The sequence below is a fragment of the Pristiophorus japonicus genome, unplaced genomic scaffold, assembly GCF_044704955.1.
Source record: "Pristiophorus japonicus isolate sPriJap1 unplaced genomic scaffold, sPriJap1.hap1 HAP1_SCAFFOLD_890, whole genome shotgun sequence".
In the NCBI taxonomy this organism is placed as follows: domain Eukaryota; kingdom Metazoa; phylum Chordata; class Chondrichthyes; family Pristiophoridae; genus Pristiophorus; species Pristiophorus japonicus.
Window position 1 is genome coordinate 138,360 of NW_027254814.1, and position 9,573 is coordinate 147,932.

Here is a 9,573-nt window from a genome sequence, read left to right on the forward strand (position 1 = left end):
TGTATAATACTTTGGTTAGGCCACAGCTGGAGTACTGTGTGTAGTTCTGGTCGCCGTATTATAGGAAGGATGTGATTGCACTAGAGAGGGTGCAGAGGAGATTTACAAGGATGCTGCCTGGAATGGAGAATCTTGGTTATGAGGACAGATTGGATAGGCTTGGTTTGTTCTCATTGGAACAGAGGAGGTTGAGAGGAGACCTCACTGAGGTGTACAAAATATTGAGGGGCCTGGACATAGTGGATAGTTCATTGGTGGAGGGGTCTATTACGAGGGGGCATAGTTTTAAGGTGGTTGGTGGAAGGTTTAGAGGGGATTTGAGGGGGGGCTTCCTTACGCAGAGGGTTGTGGGGACCTGGTACTCGTTGTCTGGAAGAATGGTGGATGCAGAAACCCTCACCACTTTTAAGAGATGGTTGGATGGGCACTTAAAGTGGCGTAACCTGCAGGGTTACAGACCTAGAGCTGGTAATTGGGATTAGACTGGATGACCTTTTGTTGGTCGGCGCAGATATAATGGTAAGTACTGCAGGGAATAGAATACGGCCAGGGTGATCTCCTGGACTAGTTTCGATCGCCTGGATGGGTTGGAGAGGAATTTTCCCAGATTTTTCTCCGTAAATGGGCCTGGGTTTTTAATCTGGTTTTTGCCTCTCCCAGGAGATCACATGGCTCCGGTTGGGGTGGAGTGTAGAATGTTTCAGTATAAAGGGTGTCGCAGTTGTATGAGGCAGACTGGTTGGGCTGGGTGCTCTTTGCCTTTCCGTCATTATTCATAGGTTTATATGAAACCTTTAGGGCTGCTGATCAAGGGAGGCTCTTTGTCGGCCGGCACGAACACGATGGGTCAAAATGGCCTCCTTCTGCGCCATAAATTTCTATGTTTCTATGTTTCTATGCCAGACACAAGGCTCCCAAAGCAAGCAGTTTACTCAGAACTCCTTCACGGCAAGTGAGCCCCAGGTGGGCAGAGGAAATGTTACAAGGACACCCTCAAAGCCTCCCTGATAAAGTGCAACATCTCCACCGACACCTGGGAGTCCCTGGCCAAAGACCACCCTAAGTGGAGGAAGTGCATCCGGGAGGGCGCTGAGTACCTCAAGTCTCATCGCCGAGAGCATGCAGAAATCAAGTGCAGGCAGCGGAAGGAGCGTGCAGCAAACCAGACTCCCCACCCACCCCTTCCCTCAATGACTATCTGTCCCACCTGTGACAGTGACTGTGGTTCTTCTATTGGACTGTTCAGCCACCTAAGGACTCATTTTAAGAGCGGATGCAAGTCTTCTCGATTTCGAGGGACTGCCGATGATAATGACCATTTGAAGTGTAGTCAGTGTTGTAATGTAGGAAACCAATTTGTGCACAATAAGCTCTCAAGAACAACAATGAAATAAATGATTAGTAAATCTGCTGTCGCTGTTGGTTAAGGGATAAATATTGGCCAGGACACTCTGCTCTGCTTTGAAATAGTGCCATGGGATCTTTAACATCCAACTGAGAGAGCAGACGGGACCTCGGTTTAATGTCTCATCCGAAAGGAAGCTGAAGGGAGAAGACAGAAAAGGAATGTGTGAAGCTGAGGACTAGTAGGAAGACACCAGCATGAGGTGCACGCTGATAGGGACTGCAAAGCAACTCATTGCACAGTTATGTATTGATATTGTAACATTGCAAACAGGCAATCTTTAATGTGAGGGTGAAGGCTGATGGAGAAGACCGATATTAACTATTACATGTTTGAAATCAGCATGGAAGCTTTACATATCCTCCCTAAAGGTATAAACTTTCATATCATTAGCGTTTAATTGCAATAATTCTCCATGAATTCATGAAGGGTTGCAGCTGACTATTATTGGCGAGGTGAGTGTATGTCAATCACTTATTTCCTCCATTGGCCAATTAAGTCTCTATTCTGTGTACTTGCAATTCAATGAATTGCCTCGAGACTTCCAATTAATGCCTCACAAAGCCTTTGTGCTTGGTTTCCACGATTGTACTCAGTGCTGCACAAAATCAGTCACAAAACATGAGTCTTAACATTTGTGCAAATTCACAACACAATGTATTAATCCCTGTCCCGAGTCCCTACGGACAACAAGCTGATCCTCCTCGGCGACTCCAACGTCAGAGTCAGTAAGGACACAGACCTCTGGGGAGGTGTGATCGGCAGAGAGAGGGTAGGGAAATCCAGCGGTACCTTGCTCCTGACAAAATGTCTAGAACATGACCTTGTCATCACCAACACCTTGTTCCACCAGAGGGACAAGTACAAGGCATCGTGGCAACACCCTCACTCTAAGCACTGGCACCTGCTCGACTATGTCATTGTCCGAGCCAGGGATCGCAAGGATCTGCACATCACCCGTGCCATGACAGGAGCCGGTGACTGCTGGACGGACCACCGCCTAATCCGATCCATCATCGACATTAACATAGCCCCAAAGTGACGATGGCAACAGGAGTTAGATGTAGTCCTTACTACTAGGGGGATCAAGAGGTATGGCGAGAAAGCAGGAATGGGGTACTGAAGTTGCATGTTCAGCCATGAACTCATTGAATGGTGGTGCAGGCTCGAAGGGCCGAATGGCCTACTCCTGCACCTATTTTCTATGTTTCTATGTTTCTAAGCAATGCCATGAAAAATCAACGCCTGGGCACTCAAAGACCCAACTAAGAGAGCCCGATACAGCCAGCGCCTCACTGCCAACCTGGCGACCCTTGATGACCCCGAGACACAGAATGCCCATAGCGCTTGGTCTGCCCTCCAGGCCTTCATAACCAGTGTCTGCGAAGAAACGCTCGGTCACTCAACCAGGAAACACCAGGGCTGGTTTGATGAGAATGACCAGGAGATCCAGGGGCTAATAAATCGCAAATGCAGAGCATTTCTGAACTTAAAGCAACAACCCAACACGGGAGCAGGAAAGCAGCTCTACAGAAGGCTCAAGGCTGAGGTCCAACAAAAAACCTGGGACCTAAAGAACAGGTGGTGGATGGAGAAAGCACAGGGGATACAGCAGCTGGCCGACAGCCATGATGTGTGAGGATTCTTCATCGCAGTCAAGGCCACATACGGACCAAACTCCCAAGTCCCCACCCCACTGCTCGTCAAGAATGGGGAGACACTTATCAAGAACACCAAGGCAGTCAGGGCCCACAGGAAGTAGCACTTCGAAGATCTCCTCAATCGAGACTCTGCCTTTGACTCGAGTGTTCTCGACTCCATCCCGCAGCATGATACCCGCCACCATCATAGCAAAACCCCTGCACGAGGTAGAAAAGGTCATCTGTCAGCTCAAGAACAACAAGGCATCAGGAGCAGATGGAATCCCCGCTGGGGCACTAAAGTATGGTGGAGAGGCACTATTGGCATGACCTCATCTCTCTCATCTGGAGGGAGGAGAGCATGCCGGGAGATCTCAGAGATGACGTAATCATGACCAACTTTAAAAAAGGGGACAAGTCTGATTGCGGCAACTACAGAGGAATCTCCCTGTTGTCGGCCACTGGGAAAGTCATCACTAAAATCCTCCTCAACCGTCTTCTCCCTGTGGCTGAGGAGCTCCTCCCAGAGTCACAGTGCGGATTCCGTCCGCTACGGAGTAAAACGGACATGATCTTCATGGTGCGACAACTGCACGAGAAATGCAGGGTGTTGTGTCCTTAGATGCTCTAACAATGACTCCACGAGGCAATGTGTAGTGACCTTAGTCCTTTATTAGTTAACTCCAGAGTGAGGATCACACCTGGTGGCCTGCCTTTTATACTAGGCCAGGCACACCTGTACAGGTAACCTATAAGTCTCCCACTGCAGTGCCCTCTGGTGACACAACTTGTGATAGTACCAACAGTAGCCATGTAGGATACATGACATCACTCCCCCCTAAACCCTCAGTGTAAATCGCCTCTGCTTTAACTGTGCTCAGCTCTATCTGGGCCCTATCTGGTTGACCTTTGGCAGGTCGATCAATCTTGGGTGAGCACTTGCTACAGTAGAGTGCTGCTGGTTACTGTTTGTGTGTGTCCCTGACCACTCCATTCTCCCCCCCTCCACATATAGATTATGTCGGAGGCTCATTGCATTCATATACATTCCAGTTCAGGAAAATACATTACATTTGTGGTTCTGTTGTGAGACAAGTACGTTAGACTGGTGAGATACCTTATCGATGCAGTAACCGGTGTGTAAGGACAAACTAGTTCCAGAACTGCTGGATTGTGTCCCTGCAGTCTGGTGGCAGCGTAGTGCCCAATGCTGGCAGTGGGAACCCGGTTGGCTCGAGTTGCCAGCTCTTGCGGCTGTTGCCTTGGTCCCTAGTGTCGGGCCGGTTCACAGATGCCTGTGACCTCCCTGTCCTTTCTTTGCGCCCTGGGTCACTGCTGTTCCCTGAGGAGCTGTCGTCGAGCAATGCACAGGGAACTGCTGACTCACTGGCCTGGGCGATGTTTGGCTTGGGATCCTGGATGGTCCTGGTCCCCTTTGGGGGAACTGTGGTGGGTGACCCTTCGTTTTAGGGTATGGCCTTGGTGGTGATGGGGTCTGGGGACTGTGCCTTAGCACAGTCTGCTGTTTCAGGCTCGTGGCAGTTAGTGCCATTGGGTGCCTGAGAGGTGGAGCCGGTCAGGGGCAGGGTATCAATACCGGTGCCGTTGCCTTGCTGAGGTCGCTTGCTCTGCGCATGTGTTGGCTGCTTGTGGCCACACTCCATGGTGTATAACTCTGGTCCCTGGGACGCAGGCTACAGCATTGGATAGCTCGCTGGACCTGTGTGCTCCCGATGGATGTCTGCCCGCTGCATTGACTGTGTGCAGTTGAAATTCTACATCGCACAACTTTTCATTACTTTTTGTGGATACTCTGTCGCTCCGAACACGATCGCGTGACTTTTCCTTGCTTATTGCATGTACACAACTCTGATTATTACTTACACATTTTACATGATCAATTACACATTTTATTTCTAACTTACAGTTATTATTACATTGTTTGAGTGTGTGGAACTGTCCCTTTAATTGTAGTGGGTTAGGCCTCCTTTAAGAGAGCCTTGCTTGCTTTACCCCAATCCTCTTCTCCGTTCGGTGCCACGTGTTGCTCCATCAGCACTGTACCTCGTGGTCTGGCCCCGGCCATCCTTTTCTTCAGCGCCTCACCTCATGGTTTGGGCGCCATCTTTCCTTCATCCACGATGTCGACGGTGGAGATCCTCTTTTCCCCGGGTTCTGCCACTGATGCTGGGAAGTCGCCTTTGGATCCGATTTTCTTCCTCCGGAGTCCTGCCACTGGAGCCTGGAAGATGCGTTCGGGTCATCTCAGCTGGATCATCTCCACGCAGTCGTGCTGAGCGGTCTGTGCCTCAGGTGCTGTGCTGGTCTGCTCTCTGGTGCCGGGTCCACCCTCGGGTGAGGGCTTGCTTTGCCTCTGAGCGCGAGGGTCGTCGATCGCTGGAGGAGTGAAGACTTCCCACTTCCAATGGGTCTTCTCCATCTACCTTCTGCCGAGCAGCGTTGGTCCATCACCTGCAACAATCCACAGTGGTAACTTGTGCACCGTGCCATCATGGAGTACCTTTACATTCACGTTACCAATGACTGGGATAATTTCATCGGTGTAGGTGCGTAGCTTTGCCTGAACCGGGACCAACTTGGGTCGTTCAGCTTGATTGTCCCATAACCTCTCAAAGGCTTCTTGATTCATCACTGACTGGCTCGCCCCCGTGTCCACTTTCATGAAGACTGGAACGCCATCTTTCTCGACTTCCATCTTCAGCGGGGAAACACTCGGTGGTGCAGGTAAACATGCTATATACCTCATCGTGGGGCTGAGCTGCCTCTCTGCCTATCGTTTCATAATCCACGCTGGATTCATGGCCATCTGCAGACTCTTCATCGACACAGTGTCATATTTCTCTTACACATTCGCTGGAGTGGCTCTTTGTGCTGCAGCTTTTGCATACATAGTCTTTAAAGCGGCACTGGTGAGCCCTGTGATTCCCTCCACAACACCAGCATGGAGCTACTCAAGTAGCCCCCTCGGCGGACTCTGAGTTAAGGGACTCGGGGGCCTGTTCTCTCTTCCCTGAGAGGGTTCGCGCTCTACAATCCAGCCTCTATACGGCGCCACTCTGTGCACAGTACCTGCCGGGTTTGAGTCCTGAGGGCGAGACATCTGCCTAGAACCGCAGGTCGAGGTCATGAATGCCTGGCTCACAGAGATGGCCTTCTGTAGTGTGACTGTGGTCCACAGACAGTAGCTTATGAAGAAGGCCCTCATGGCTAATTCCAATGACAAAAATGTCCCGCAGCGCTTCGCTGAGGTGGGTGCCGAACTCGCACGGTGCCGCCAGCCTCCTGAGATCTGCGGCGCGATTTCTTGGCCTTCGGGCCGTCGGTGAGTATAGAACCGGTGTCTGGCTGTGAGGATGCTCTCCTTGGGCTTGAGTTGCTCCTGGATCAGGATTATGAGCTCCTTGTACGACTTGGTCGTTGTCTTTGCTGGTGCCAGCAAGTCCCTGACAAGGCCATAGACGGTGAGCCCACAACTGGTTAGCAAGATAGCTCTGTGCTTATCAGCCAGTGTGGCCGGGTCGTCTCCTGCCAGGTCGTTGCTGTGACAAAATGTTCGGGTATCCCCACAAAGGCTTCCCAATCATCACCATCGGCGAACTGCTGCAACGTACCAAGGGTAGCCATTTTCGTCGCCAATTGTTATGTCCTTGAATGCTCTAATAATGACTCCACGAGGCAATGTGTTGTACTTGAATTGTAGTGACCTTAGTCCTTTATTTGTTAACTCCAGAGTGAGGATCACTCCTGGTGGCCTGCCTTTTATACTAGGCCAGGCACACCTGTACAGGTAACCTACGAGTCTCCCACTGCTGTGCCTTCTGGTGGCACACCTTGTAATAGTACAAACAGTAGCCATGTAGGATACATGACACAGGGAACAGCACCAACCCTTGTACATGGCCTTCTTTGACCTCACAAAGGCCTTTGACACTGTTAACCGTGAGGGACTCCATTTTGGCTACTCCCAAAAGTTTGTCACAATCCTCCGCCTGCTCCACGACAACATGCAGGCCATGATCCTGACCAATGGATCCACCACAGACCCAATCCACATCCGGACCGGGATCAAGCAGGGCTGCGTCATTGTGCCAACCCTCTTCTCGATCTTCCTCGCTGCAATGCTCCATCTCACTCTCAACAAGCTCCCCGCTGGAGTGGAACTAAACTACAGAACCAGTGGGAACCTGTTCAACCTTCGTCGCCTCCAGGCCAGATTCAAGACCGTCCCATCCTCTGTCGTCGAACTACATTACGCGGACGACTCTTGCGTCTGCGCACATTCAGAGGCTGAACTTCAAGCCATCGTCAACATCTTCACCGAGGCATACGAAAACATGGGCCTTACACTAAACATCCATAAGACAAAGGTCCTCCACCAACCTGACCCTGGTCAAAATCCATGATGTGGCCTTGGACAACGTGGACCATTTTCCATACCTCGGGAGCCTACTATCAGCAAGGGCAGACATTGACGACGAGGTCCAACACCGCCTCCACTGCGCCAGTGCAACCTTTGGTCGTCTGAGGAAGAGAGTGTTTGAAGACCAGGCCCTCAAATCTGGCACCAAGCTCATGGTCTACAGGGCTGTAGTGAGGTCTGTGCAGCAGAGCAGATCTCCAACCATCCTGGTTAATCCTTGTCACTGGATAAAGACCGAGCTCTGTCAAGCCTGTGTGGTGGCTGGTGTGCAACGGTCACCACACGTTAAAAAGATCCACGCACAGGTATCTTCCACCCCCTCAATTGGAGTTCAGGACTGGAATATCAGGTCCTTCATTGAAACATCTGTGAACTCGTGGAAGCAAGTCATCCTCGTTCGAGGGACCACCTATGACAACGATGATGATGCTGATACCCACACTCCTGTATGGCTCAGAGACATGGACCATATATAGCAGGCACCTCAAATCGCTGGAGAAATACCACCAACAATGTCTCCGCAAGATCCTGCAAATCCCTTAGGAGGACAGACGCACTGACGTCCGTGTTCTCGATCAGGCCAACAACCGCAGCATTGAAGCACTGACCACACTCGACCAGCTCCGCTGGGCAGGCCACATTGTCTGCATGCCCGACACGAGACGCCCAAAGCAAGCGCTCTACTTGGAACTCCTGCACGGCAAGTGAGCCCCAGGTGGGCAGAGGAAACGTTACAGGGACACCCTCAAAGCCTCCCTGATAAAGTAAAACATCGGCACTAACAACTGGGAGTTCCTGGCCAAAGATCGTCCTAAGTGGAGGAAGTGCATCCGGGAGGGCACCGAGCACCTCGAGTCTCATCGCCGAGAGCATGCAGAAATCAAGCGCAGGCAGCGGAAGGAGCGTGCGGCAAACCAGTCCCACTCACCTCTTCCCTTAACGACGATCTGTCCCACCTGTGACAGGGACTGTGGCTCTCGTATTGGACTGTTCAGTCACCTGAGAACTCACTTTTAGAGTGGAAGCTAGTCTTCCTCGACTCCGAGGGACTGCGTATGATATATATTAATGGACATGAGGGGAAGGAAAAACAAGTAGTAATTAAAAAGAACACATGAGTGATTTGCTGTAACACATAGCTGCTTTGTTGTCATTGTATCTTCACACACTTGCCTTGGAGAACAGTGTGAAGTATTTGGAGGATTCGCAGGCTGATTAACAGTCTGACAGATTGAGAAATGAACGCACCTTCCATGGCCGTGACCATCGAAACAGCAGTCCATAGGGTGGTGAGCCTATATGGCAGGAGGGTTTTATGGGTTCGCATCACTCATATGGTGCGAGGGCACTCACACCCAAATCTATCCCGCTGGATCCAACCCAGAATTCCGAGCCAGAGCGCCAGTCCACGCACTCTCTCACCAATCCCACTCACCAATCCCCACTCACCAATCCCCACTCCCACTCACCAATCCCACTCACCAATCCCCACTCACCAATCCCCACTCCCACTCACCAATCCCACTCACCAATCCCACTCACCAATCCCCACTCACCAATCCCCACTCCCACTCACCAATCCCTCTCACCAATCCCACTCACCAATCCGCACTCACCAATCCCCTCTCACCAATCCCACTCACCAATCCCCACTCCCACTCACCAATCCCACTCATCAATCCCCGCTCCCACTCACCAATCCCACTCACCAATTCCCACTCCCACTCACCAATCCCACTCACCAATCCCACTCACCAATCCCCACTCACCAATCCCCACTCACCAATCCCCACTCCCACTCACCAATCCCACTCTCCAATCCCCACTCCTGCTCACCAATCTCACTCACCAATCCCCACTCCCACTCACCAATCCCACTCACCAATCCCCACTCCCGCTCACCAATCCCACTCACCAATCCCCACTCCCACTCACCAATCCCACTCACCAATCCCCAGTCCCACTCACCAATCCCACTCACCAATCCCACTCACCAATCCCCACTCCCACTCACCAATCCCCACTCGCACTCACCAATCCCCACTCACATTCACCAATCCCACTCACCAATCCCCACTCCCACTCAC